This window comes from Betta splendens, chromosome 9 (assembly GCF_900634795.4).
Source record: "Betta splendens chromosome 9, fBetSpl5.4, whole genome shotgun sequence".
Classification (NCBI taxonomy): domain Eukaryota; kingdom Metazoa; phylum Chordata; class Actinopteri; order Anabantiformes; family Osphronemidae; genus Betta; species Betta splendens.
In genome coordinates, this window is record NC_040889.2 from 29,189,272 (window position 1) to 29,202,865 (window position 13,594).

Consider the following 13,594-nt stretch of genomic DNA (forward strand, 5'->3'; position numbering starts at 1 on the left):
GTCTGTAGCAGGTCTACGGAACTTGACTGGGGATGTTGCCCCCGCGTCCCAAACTTTCCAGAGTAGCAGATGAAGAGAGAAGTCAGGAGGCTGGATCAGCTGGCCTGTGATCTCCTGCGCGAGCCAAGCTGTCTGATTGGCTGGAGGGCTGCAGGGCCATCTTGCCTCCCTGGCAGGCAAGTGGCTCCAACAGTTTGGTTGAGGAGGTGTGTGTGTGTGTGTGTGTGTGTGTGTGTGTGTGTGTGTGTGTGTGTGTGTGTGTGTGTGTGTGTGTGTGTGTGTGTGTGTGTGTGTGTGTGTGTGTGTGTGTGTGTGTGTGAGGGGGGTAAGAGCTTGGAAAAGCAGAGGGAGAAAATGTGTGGGTGTTGGAGTGTTGGGAGGGAAGGGTTTTCATGACTGGGAACTGTGAATACATGGACGGCATGGCTGTGCGTGCGTGCGTGCGTGCGTGTGTGCGTTGTAGCGTTTGGTTGTATGTAGCGAGTCTGCGTCTCTCAAAAGGCCTGAAATAGTTCAAATGAAGTCTTAGCTACAATAAATCTGTTGTCCGTTTATGTCAATTGTTGACTTAAATTACTATTCGTAACTATCCTGTTTTTCTTTGTTGTGGAAGCCAAAGCTTTTACAGTTTTTGCAGTTGTTACACGAGACGTTTCCCTCTTTCTTTTGTGGGCACCTCGGCCGGGGAAGCGGAGTCTGTGGATGTGAGGGTCGGAGCGTAGCAGCAGGCGGCGTGTGGCTCTGCTCCGGGCTGTAGCAGGGACACGCACAGGCTGAAATGTTAAACCAAGGTCCTTTGTGTTATTGCTGACATTATGTTTCATTTTCTAATTCCCCCCGGCTGCACTTTTGATGAGCGCACAGACACTGAGTGGGTGTAGTAGAGTAGCACAGATAATGACCAGCACTCGTAGCGTAGTGGTCGTTAAAAGGGGCTGTTGACCCTTCTTCTCCTCTTCTTCTTCTTTCTCTGCCTTTATTTCATGGCACCTGGAGGGAGGCACGCTGGATGCTGCTCCTTAGTTATGGCATTACAACAGAAGCAGGATCCGATGATTCCAACTTATCCTCGACCCCTTTACTACAGTAAATATAACAGATTATAAATGATCACCATCAGATTAGTCCTGTGTGTTGTTCTGATGAAGGACAAGAAAAGGGTCTGTCTGAATGAGGTCAGAAAGAAAAAGAGGTGGAGATACTTGAATCCAACAGCTAAAAATCAGCACAATGGCAAAAGTGACAAAGTCTGTTAGAGTCATTACAGCTAATCACATGTTAAAGCTGGAACGTGGACTTGCTAACTTAACCTTTCACAGTCTCCTGTGTGTGTGTGTGTGTGTGTGTGTGTGTGTGTGTGTGTGTGTGTGTGTGTGTGTGTGTGTGTGTGTGTGACATCATCCAGTGAGGGGCTTTGTTGCTGTGACACCCATGGCCTTCTGGAGCCCAGACACCCCCTGTGGAGACCAGAGAGAAGTGTCACCTTGATCACTGTCCCCGGGAGACTGCCACCATGCTCACACACACACACACACACAAACACAAACACACACACACTCACACACACACACACACACACTCACGCATGTACGTACGTACGTATGCACACACACACAGTATGGTTTGCTAAGGTTGTGAGGACCACTTCCTGTCCTTCTTGTAGAATCTTGAAGTCTCTAACGTGTAACGGAAATGTTTAACGCAGGCAGTCTAAGGTTCTTCTTCTTTCAATGGATGGAAGGATTTTGCATTGAGCTGTGTTCACATTTTGTGTCATACCGTTTGTGACTTTGATTCATCAAGCTGATTTTCAATCAGGAGGAGCCAGTAGACAACATGGGCGCGGCCAGCCAGCGGCGGCAGCCATTGTTTTCTCTTTCCAAGCACGAACCCAAGGCCGGGTGTGATGTCTCGCGAGTGCAGGAGCAGGCGGAGGGAGGGCGAGGGGCACTCGCTCTCCAGAGCCGCCGTGTCTCCTGTGACAGGTGATAAAGCCTGAAATGCCAGCCCAGTGCTCTGCGCAGGTGTGGAGAATATGTCTGGGAATGGCCAAACCCTCTGTTCACAAGTCTCTTGACACCTGCAACAACCGGCGGACTGGAGGCGATGATACATGTCACCTTGGGTTCTGTTCTTGTGCTCATCTTTCTTGCTGCCCTGCTGTTGCAGTGCTTCTTGAAACGCTTGCATCAGGGCAGTGGTGAGTCTCCACCTTTGACTTTCACAAGAACAGAAGTTGTGGCTGAGCACGAGAGTTCCACAATCAGGGCCCAGCCATTGTCGGCACCGTTTGCTGTGATTATGTGTTGCTTGTGTGAAGAGCGGCCGGTTTGACTCATTCACCGTCCCTCTGATGTTGTACCCGTCTCACATTAGCCTCCTGACCACAGTCTCTGTGGCGACAGGGGCTTCAAGATGTTTTCAAATCTCTGCTGCTAATGTCTTGCTGAGAGTGGCCATCTGTTTTTGCATCTCCCACCGAAGCTGTGGCTCCCTCCTTCACTGCTGTGTGCTGGTTCTGGAAGCCCAACTGGTGTCCATGAGTCTGTCCTTTACCGCCACTCATCCCTGTCCCAGTCACGCCACCGTGAGGGCAGGCAGCCATGCCGTGATGGAGTGGACATCATGGGGCGGCTGCTGGTCGCTGGCGGTGACGAGGACCAGCTCTCCAGCCACACTGTCACCGCTCAGCATGAATATCGCATTAGATGGAAATGATTGTTTTTACAGATTGAATTGCAAAAGTTTAAGGGCAGGATTGTTTTCAAATACGTTTACATTTTAAAATGTTTCTCATGTTCCTACATGTGACGTTTGGTAACAGGATGCACCTACATATGACTGCAGGTTCACTTTAGGTGAACTTTCATTCTGCTAATTAAAAGTCAAATTATACTGAGTGTGACACCGAAGTCTGAATTAGAATCTGAACTGGGTTTTATCGGACTCATGTTTTCAATAACTAACATATCGGGTTGCTATTACAAAAATGTGATCTGTCAAGCAAATAGGAAATTCATGTATGTTTCAGCCATCTTCTCATTAGCTACATTTAGTCTTAAATTCAATTTCAATTTTTTGCAGTGGAAAAGAACTAAAAAGCTCCCAGATCAGTCGAGCCTGTCAACAGAGCAAAGTCAGGACTTTCTCTCAGGCCGTCGCTTCTGCAGATGTGCTGATTTTGACTCTGAGCCATTAAAGGGGTGACTTGAGCCATAGATCAGGGTAATTGTGGCATTAGGCAGCAAATTGGAGCTAAAATAACCAGATGCAGGGGCAGAACTGAAGCGATGCTTATTCTAAGTTCAAGGAGAGTTCAAGCATAGAGTGGATGCGTAACCCCACCAGGTCCCAGCAAGTGGACTCTTCAGAAATTAGCTTCACAAATATATGATTTCCAAAGGGTGTAATTGTCTTCACGCTTATGGTCATTCACGCCCCATTTCATTTTCCATAAGTCTAGATTATTCTTGCAAGGGTATGTTGCACCCACGGCTGCAGGACCACGCTCTTTTTCTGTCTTTGCACTTTAAGAAGCGAAGCGTCGCTCTGAAAACCCCTGTCAATATGGATTGTAAGAGATGGTGGTCGTGTAAACTTTTATGACGGCCATAAAGACGGTCGGCACAGCCCAGCGTAACCCCCCCCCCCACCCCCACCTTACCATGCGATCCCTCCATCAAACATGGGATGTGACATCGGTCATTGGGGGCTATTTTCTAAAGATTTCCACCTCAGACATCAGTCTTCACTGGTGCTGGTGTTTTTTTTAAACAGGAAATCGTTTAATAGCATTTGCAACATTTGTCAATAAAATGTTTTCTCCTGTTTCTAACAACTGATTCTGGCTTTTTGCTTATACTAATTTCCTTTGTATTAAATCTGTTCTAATGGGTTTAATTTTCTGCTTATTTAATTCTTTTATTTTTTTAATGGTGGATGCCTCATTTTGCAACAACCGTTTTTAATGGAACATAATTATTGTTATTCATATAAACTGTCTTATGCTACAAGCTACTGAATTACTTTGAAGACAATTGCAAAGAATCATCCTTTCAATTGCATCACTTCATTAGCTGCTACAATGGGACAATGAGCCCAATTATTCAGAATCCCCATTCCCGCTCGCTATGGCTCCTTCTCTGACCGTCTGCGGGGGCTGGCTCTGTGCCAGTGTGCATTCACTGAGCCCTGATTTGCTGTAATTATCTGAAATGATCATTATTTTGCAATTTATTCAGACTTGTGACAGCGTTTAAGTTTTGCCCACTTTTCTTAAATTCAGATGAGGTTGGAGGTAGAATGAGGATCCAGAACCACTAAACTGGATGAGGGGTAAATGAAAATATTTGAATGGAACACAAGAAGATTTAATCCAACGAACAAAACGCGAGTCGTCCTATTTTCAACCAAAAGGTCTACAGAGGAAACCGAGCTTGACAGAGCTTTCTTTGTGAGGGAGGTGGTGGGGGGGGGGGGTCTGTGGCTGTAGGCAATGACTAAAACACGATCAACCTTCTCCCTATCTCCTCACGCTGCCTGGCCCACAGACCCCCGCTAATTAAAGTGATACAACATCTCACAGGCCAGTGCGCACATCTAATGGGCTGAGAGAGGCCCTCCTACCTCATCCAGGCGCTGTGCAGCTAGAGATCAGGAACCCGGCAACGTAGCACCAATAAAAGCCTCCCAACATCTAATGACCTTAAACTGTGGCCTTGTCGTGTCATTTGGCTCATATCAGTCTGTGACGCTGACACACATACAGAGATCAGGGCAAATGTTGGGTCACGGTGTCACAGAGATTACTTCATGTAAGACCATAACACACAATGTTAAAGAGGACATTTTGTTTAGTAGTAGTTTTTATTAAAGAAATGATTAAGGTTAAAATGGTTAAAAAAGACTGATACAATAAAGATGGGCAAAAAAATAGAAAACTAAAAATAAAAGGGGAAACAAGTGGAGAAGTAAAAGCTGAGAAGGTGTGAAGCTGGAAATGAAAGAACAGAGTGGAAGTAAACAGAGAGAGTATAGAGACGGTAAAGAAAGTAAAGGAGACGTCAAGATGAGAAAACAAAGTGAAACAGGAGGTAAAACAAAAATACAGAATAAAAGGAGAAAAAAATAGCAACGCTTCCTAAGGAGCGAGAAGCAACAGCCAAGAAAGACAGAAACACAAATATCAGAAGAAAAGAAAGGAATCAAAGACAAACAGAGGAACAATGATCGACTTCTGAGATAGAGACGGAGAGAAAACAAAGACGAGGCGAAGCAAACACTCGTGGAGCAGCCTGTGTTTGGTCATTTGGAAACTCTTCTTCTTGGATGATGTTCCGCTGAACTGTGTGCGTGTGTGCGCGCTCGCACACATTGGCCTCCACGCCTCGCGCTCGCTGCCAACGTCAGCAATGAAGTGGTCAGGCACAGCTTGGCTTGTCACAGGAAGCAGTGGGTGAGCCACATGAAGCTCAGAGGACAGGCCAAGGAGGGGGGGGGGGGGGGGGGGGGGGGGGGGCATGTGACCACCCCCAACCTCAGCTCATCACGACACATCTGCTGCACTGAACCCCAGAGCTGCAGGTGCTGCGACGCGTCGTCCTCCATGTTTGATGAGCGTTACAGGTTCTTCCTGCAGCTGCTTCCTCCATCAGTGACGAGGCCAGAGCGTCGACGTAGCAGCTGTTCTAATGGCCACTAGATGCTCCACAGCACGGCCGTCGCTCTGTTGGCCTGAGATCGGCTCAGAAAACGCTGGCACAACCTCTGCCAGTGTCGCGTGTCTTCACGCCGTCGTGTGACGTCTTCTCCAGCACCAGGAGACCAGGAGGAGGAATGAAGCGGCTCCTGTTGCTGTTGTTTTAGGATCAGCGAGCCTCGTTATTGATGTCCTGAGCCTGTAGCCCTGGGTTCAGACTCACAGGCGGCGTCCTGTGACTGCAGACAGAGAAACGAGAGCAAGCCGGCTTTTAGCAGCCTAAAAGTCCTCAGGCATGAAACAAAAGGGACCCAGTGATTTATCCGGCAGAAGGAGTGAAGGGGGAGGCAGGGAGGAATTATCCTCAGAGGTCATCCTCAATTTCTGTCCAGAAATGATCTTTTCCCACTTTGCAATAAACATTTATCTGATCCCTTTATTGGCTTTATTAGATCTGACAGTTTAGTTAAGCCATTTCCAGCCGCTGCCGCAGGTCGTGACAGTTAACGTTGCACAGAAAGTTCCACTGCTTGGGTTTGTGTTGCGGGGGTTGAAGGGACAAGGACGGGAGGTCGGGTCCGCGGTGAGACCTGCTCACGCTCATGTAGACGCCCATAAATATCCTGCAGCACATGCACACGGAGCCACAGCCTCAGTCAGAGGTTAGCAATGCAACAACACAAGGCAAATGATGCACAGGCTCAGCGTTCGGATGCAGTGAACACAGGTTGAGTTGCGTTAGCAGCTCCACAACTTTACCGTCTTTTAAAATAATGACTCTGGTAAAACACCTTCCAGGGTTCTGCACAAACCTGAGGAGCAGCAAAATCACACCACACATGTAGGTTTAAGCAACAACACTGAGCGGCAGATGGGCTTTACCGCTGCACTGGCCAGTAACTGGGTGTGAATGGGAACCAATCTCAGGCCAATATGCTGCTGGACGTAATGAAAGTAACCTGGCGTCGGTGATTAGCAGGTTACAAGTCCTGTATAAGTGATGGGCCACGGCGCTCCTTAATGACAGCCAATCCTGCCGCTGACGCCTGCATCAGTATTCAGAGATAATGGTTCCGCTTGCAGAAGCAGTTGAGGCTGTAAACAACGTCTGTCATTCAGTTTAATAGACTTGGGGGCATCGTAATGGCTTCGTACCGCGTCCACATTCACTGCACCAAATCTGGAGAGTAGAGTGCCGGAAGATCACTTTACCTTGAAAATAGATTAAATAAATCTTCCATCTTTTTCATGGCTCTTCAAGGACACACACACACACACACACGGACGACTGCTGAATGGATTCCGTCTCTGTTTCCATCATTTGTGTGGGCAAATGACAAAAGCTCTTTGAACGGAACTCTGATTTGTCTATTTGAATATTGCTGTATTTACTCAGCTGTCGTCGGGTGAAATACAGTCCATCTCCGCCACATTATCGGCCGCCTCCATCCCCAGTGTGACTGATAATAACTCTGCACGCAGTATTTTCAATCCTCTCCCAAATAATGGCCGTCGCGGGCACCTGTGTTCCTCCTATTTGAGAAAGTGCTTCTTATTATTGAGATTTATGAGGCCTCCACCCCGGCGCTCTTGCGGTGGTCCAGTCGCCTCAGAATTAGTCATTGGCGTCCCAAGGTTAATTAGGTTGATCATGTCTTTAAATAGCAGGATCATCATTGCCCCCCCCCACCCCCGGCTGGGCTCCCATTCAGGAGATGTCAGGCTTTTCTCTTCCTCTCCTTCCTTTTTTACCAGATCCTGGCTCCTAATGTGGGGCAGGCGGGCTAAGTTAGCGCGAAAGTGAAGTTGTCACTCAGAGACAGAGGAGGTGCTGTGCAGTGTGGGCCGGAGGAGCGAGCGCTTTGCCTGCGCCTCGCCTCCAATCCAGACCATCTGTGGCCCCAGCTGGAGTGCCAGCGATGGTCTGGCACTTGTACCGTGCCATATTTACAGATCTAAACACAAATGGCTACTGCCTGATTGTTTCACGATTCATTAGTCAGACAAGCTCGGCTCTCGCGCCAGCCCAGCTGTTACAGAGTAAACCTTTGTCACTTAATAGGGCTGCTTATTGCATCCCCATCAAACGTATTGATCTGTGGCCTCCTCTTTAAGGTGAGGTGACTGGGAGCACTGGGATGGACAGGGGGAGGAGACGGGGACACGTTGGGGTCAAAAGGACGTGCAGAGGGTTTATTGAAATGTGATCTGCTGGATCTAGTCATGCTGTAGCAGGCACAGAGGATCCTAACGCCACGGGAGCCTGTCTCTGAACAGCCTTTGTTCTCCACGTACAAGATTTCACTTTCTGTAGCCTCTCGGAGCAGAGAACAGGTTCCTGGAAATATTCAGATAAAGCCACAGAAGGTCCACGAGTTTGTCCGTGCCCACAGCGCTGACATTTGCGTGGCGCGTTTCGTGTGGGCAGAAAGTGGAATTTTACCACTGCCAAAGAGGAGGAAAGAAGAAAGGAGATGTTTGTGTGGTCACTAAGTAAATGCAGGACCTTAACTCAGCCCATTTTATGTAGTTTTGTTTATGGTGAGGTCCACTCCAACAGCTGTTAAAAGGACTCTAGTGTCTGATGTTAGAGGAACAGCAGCCTCAGCAACAGCTGTCCTCAAACCCACGGAGTCGTTCCTTACAAGACAGAGTGAGAGGGAAAAACAAAGTCAATCCTTGGGTCAAGCGTTTTAGTCCGGCTGGTGAGGAGGGCATATTGATTTTACATTAGGAGCAGCAGGATAGTGTCCACGCTGTCAGAATAATTCACCGATCTGGATCTCCAAGACAAGCTCAGCTATTGGCTTCCTGCCATTTCCCATCCCGTCCAGTAGAACCTGTGAGCGTGTTGTTGTGTGTAAATGTGTCAGCGCTGAAGGAATGAGATTAGCACAAGGTTAATGTGGGCGGAGTCAGGTGGAGCGAGCAGAACCCCCAACGGAGCGATGAGGTCCGATTGAACCAACACCGTGACATTTGTGCATGTACGGACTCAGCGATGATACATAACATTACACGTCTCAGAACTTTAAAGACCTGATTTAATTAAGGTGTTATTAGATAATTAGACCATGTTGATTAATGCTCTATTAATTCTTCTCAGATTGAATTTAACCCTCGATGACTACAGTGGACATTAATTAGTCGTCCAAGCTCTGGAGGCTTCACAGCTCATTCTTATTGTGGTTCTTATTGGTTATTATGGCTGCTGCACTCATTTAATGGACACACGGTGGTCGTGTGTGCAGTTGACCGGTGGAACCTTCCGTGTTTGCTGGTGTTTGTGTGTGGGGCCGACCCTGGGAGAGGCAGCTGGGGCAGCGGGAGCCTCCGCTGCATCTATCATCACGCTGACAGGGCTGCCGTCCCCACACACTGTTCAAAGTGAGACCTTCAGTATGGCTGCTTAGCAAATAATTGATGGGGTGCTTCCTGATTTTGAGGAGAGGAGCGCTTAGACGGCAGCGCAGCCACAAGCGCGTTTAATGTGATGCGTGAATCACCCTTTCATCACCCGTGAACACGTCTGCAGCAACAAAGCACAGTTTCCCACTTACAGCTTGTTTTAGGTGATGAGTCCTGGATGTTTGGTTCTTCTCTGCCTTCACGGTTTCCTCCATTCCTCAAGGTTCATCTTTGGTGTGTCACTGACTGAGTCAGAACTAGCTTAGTCGTTCCTGTTCAATGTGTCTGACCAACCTATCAAAAAGCACATTTAGAGCTGGATGTGTGCAAAACCTTCATAAAATCACTGTGAGAACCACAGACTGAGAATGTGCCGGACCTGAGGACATCCTCCATCACGTTCTCTTCTTCATGACTATCATGGATTTTCATTCGTTTATGATGAGAGACATGTCTGGACGTCAACCATACACGTCCATATGCGTTCAGAGACTTTGTAGGCAGATAAAGATATATAGCTCATCTAATGAATGAATTTAAATTCAGTAAGATGTAATTCTGCCTGTGACAAAGTGAGAAAAAAGACCAACGCGAACAATTGTGAAACATTTGTAAAGAGGATCCAGACAAAACGATGGTCAAAGCCAAAGCACAGCCCGTTTTTCCCGTCTCGTTGAGTTTGAGGACTCGAGCTGCTGAGCAGTAAATTAGTCATGTTTCCCAGAGCTGTGTTCGCTGGCAAAAGGAAAAAAGTTGCAACATGCAGAACCATGAAGTTCTGTGAAGTGCTCTTGGCCAGACATTTGTACTGACAGAACATGGTGGACAGTGAAGTGTTGCTGCTGTCGTTCCACTTCCTGTTATTGTCCAGCATGTTTGAATGGCGTCTGAGCCCACTGCACCTTCAGCAGATGGACGGCAAATATGGCCTCTGATTTATCTGGCCACTGATTAACTGTGAGAAAACAACACTCCACCAAATGTGGATGTGTATGTGTGTGGTGGGTGGCGGTGGAGGGGAGGACGCTAATATATTCATGAAAATGTATTCATAAAAAATGATAATTGTGATCGAAACCCCTCCGAGGATGAGTCAATAAAAAGCAGGCGAAATTGACAGGCGCCTGTTATATGGACAGCACTGGCAATAACAGATGGGGGGGCAGAGGGACGGACGGAGCACGGCGCCTGATCACAGCGAAGTGGGTGAGTGTTAAAATGTTACGCAACCAGCTTTTATTTCCTTGCCTGCGCTGCCTCATCATGCATGATTCTGCTGTGGTGTTACATCTATTTTCAGGGCACCACGGTTTAACACTTACCATTGTTACTGCCACTGATCCGGTGCTACTGGGTCGTCTGGAGGAATGGACTTAGTTCATAGTTCAGAGGCTTCGCTTCTTCCTTTGTTTGTTTGTGCTCGTCAGACTTCAGCTCCCTGCTCGTGCGAGTGTTTAGCGGCGACTTGGACCAGATTCAGACATAGATGAATGTCAGCCATTATCGCGGGCGGCCATTTGTGCTGGTATTTGACTCGCTAATGATCGTCTTCCAGGCGGGGTTCATCAGCTTCAGTGCAGACACACACACACATTCAAACTTGGGGCTAATTTGTTCCTCTGGCTGATCATTTCACCCCAACAGTCACCTCGTCCTCACACACACACACACACACACTTCCTCCTGCTTTGCTTTGTGAAGAACTCAGTCACTATATGTGTTTCCTGTCTGTTGTCCAGTGATTTGGCAACAGGCTCTGCAGCGTCGCTGGCCTGCTCAGACCCCCTGCTGCTGTGGGACAGCCGTATACGTTGCAGACCCACCTGGACGCTGCACCTGCTTCTGTCAGTGGACATGGCAGGTGACGGGTGTCCGCTCTGTTTGCAGAAATCACAACCCACCAGGCTTTGTGAGTTATCACAAGAGTGATGCATCTTCCAATTGAAGGTAATATCTACAAACTAGGTAACACTGGTTCCTGTGGCCAGTTATTCAAACACAGTGGTTGAAGAGAGCAAGTGGGGTCATAAAGAGAGAGAGAGAGAGAGGCAGCGTTGGCAGCACCGCCTGAGCCCTTCAGTAAGGTCAGCCCGCTCGCTCCTCTCCAAAATATCCCTGGGAGAGACGGGGAAGTACATTATACCTAATGATGCCTCGCCAAGAGTTGCTGAGTGTTGGGCATCGGGCGAAAGAGAGGAGGAGATACATGGCTGAGACCCAGGAGGTGAGAGAGAGAGGGAGCAGAGGGGGAGGAGACTCAGACCAGATAGGAGCTGAAAGGGCCCTAAAACCTTCTCTCTATGTGGATGTTGTTGCATCAGAGCTGCTGCCAGTCTATTCACATACATTCCAGTCCCTTTCGGGTTTCACACATCAGATCAAAAATGCATCACAGACATACACTTAACTATAGCAGCACTCATTTGGAGGCATTTCAATACACATTCAGCACATTTCCTGGCACCGCATTCGAAGCAAAGTGGGATTTTACGTCCCTGAAATTGTTTATGGTGGTTCACAGAACAGGCTGAATGTTTGAGGCGACATGTTTACGTTTGCAAATGTGTTCTGGTTTTGATATTTCATTTTTTTTCCAGGAACCACAAGATGTTTAAAGGCTGTAGCATCAGGGCTTCAAGCTGCGTGGATCCACTCACCGAAGCAGCACCTGTTCACCGGTCGCTCCCTTCAGTCCTTTCCTCCTTTGGTGCCCAGACCAACACTGATGCTTTTCTCTCGAGGTTTGAAAGTTTAGACACCAACTTGTTTACATTTAATAAACGTGGAGAAGCAAAGTTCATACTGCGCCCTGAACCTAAACGTTGCCTTTTTTCGAAATGTTAGTTTAGTTTAGTCTTGCACGCGTTTACACACAGAAGCCCAACAGCACTTCAACATGATGGAGATGCATGAACAAATATGCATATTTAATATGTAAGTGTTATTAATTATTCATGTGACTGGCACTTCGCAAATTAATTAAATTAATTATGTTGAAAGAATCCAAGTGGATTTGGAGGCTAATATAATAATGTTTGTATTGTATTTACTGTAATGGATTCATCTCCGATTAACTGGATTGATGACAGTTCAAAGCCGCTTTGTGCATCATGGAGACTTTATATTAGTTAAGTGTGTGTGACTTTTAGAAGAGGAGCTACTGGATGGAGGATTGTTTAATCAGAGGCACAGAAGCAAATCTTGAACTAACACATTATTATTCTGCACGGAACACCTGTAATAACTCCCATCTGCACAGACACCAAATGAAAATGAAGGAGGTGCAGGTAAACCGTTGAGTTGAAACCTGTCTTTCAGCTCCTGCTTTACACTGAATTGTGGTAAATGTGTGCAGATGACCAGGTAGAGGCTCAGCAGGCGATGCCACAGTGAAGCTGAGCAGCGTTAGTGGGATGTGGGAGCTGAGAGCTGGGAGGAGGCGGAGGAGGCCGCCACATTAATGAATCAATTAGAGACTCCTGTTAAATGAGTCTGATGTCTGACTTTGGGGTCAACAGCTGTCCTCACCTCCTGTCAAGGTCACTGGTAGTTGACCTTTGACCTCCGCCAACTGCTATGACAAGAGGAAAGTGAGCCACTCTTCCTACTGTAGGAGCAGAGCTAATGCTGCATCTGTTCATTATTTAGAAGATACCTATTATTTGATTCACAACTTTAATCGTCTGGGTTTGAACCCGACCAGCGCTGAGTGGCTCCAGCAGCTCCAGTCCAACGACCAGCACCTAAAAAGCGTCATCCGTCAAACTCTAGTTTCAAATGGTCCGTCCCCGCTCGCAGCCTGTGCCAACACACTTCCTCGCCTTTAAAATCATATTACATTTGCTGGGGCCTGTGTATAAATTTTGCCTGCGTCTCATCAGGGTCCCCGCTCAGTGTGGCCTCTCCTCTGACGGATATTGGCTCATCATACTTAATCTAGGGTGAAATTTCCTAGTCTGTGCTAAATGACTTGCAGCCTTCACGAGAGAGGAGATATTTATTTTTCTCAGGGCTAATGACCTGTCCCCCGGACCCACCCACTGATGGTTATTTACTAGGGCCCAGATGCTTGGGCTCAAAATGAGTGGTAATGTCAGCGGGCGCCATCCTTCATCGGGCTGCTCCTGATTGAATCCGAGTCATCCCATTGACATTGACAGTGACTTTTAAGGCCATTACCTTCCACCGCCCACGATGATCACCTCATCATCGCTTTGGAGCTGGCAGCTGATTAGCAACAAATTACTGACAGGAGAAGGCTCTGACACCGGGTGAGGAGGTTGTCTGTGTGTGCGGGGGGAGGGGGGGGGGGGGGGGGGGGGGGGGGGGGGGGGGGCAGCAGCGCCCGCGTCACTGAGGGCGAAGGGGAGCAGCGGACAGGGAGCGCCGGCTCTGCTCGGGTCTGACGGTGCCACTGGGCCCGTTGTGTGTGCACCTACTGCAGCACTGACTGGACCTGAGCAGGAGCTCAATGCCGTCCAACCAGAG

General features: G+C 48.0%; 2 long non-coding RNA genes across 2 annotated transcripts in view; both read left to right on the plus strand.

Moving 5' to 3' along the window:
- Positions 1-5,487, plus strand: part of LOC114862353 (uncharacterized) — a 44,349-nt gene extending 38,862 nt beyond the window's left edge. The window contains exon 4 of the long non-coding RNA XR_008695612.1: positions 9-5,487. This is a non-coding gene — a long non-coding RNA (uncharacterized LOC114862353). The remainder of the gene's footprint in view (positions 1-8) is intronic.
- Positions 5,488-6,966: 1,479 nt separating this feature from the next.
- Positions 6,967-11,906, plus strand: LOC121202469 (uncharacterized). Its single transcript, XR_005898103.2, has 2 exons — positions 6,967-11,053; positions 11,704-11,906. It is a non-coding gene; the product is annotated as an uncharacterized LOC121202469 (long non-coding RNA).
- Positions 11,907-13,594: the final 1,688 nt, after the last annotated feature.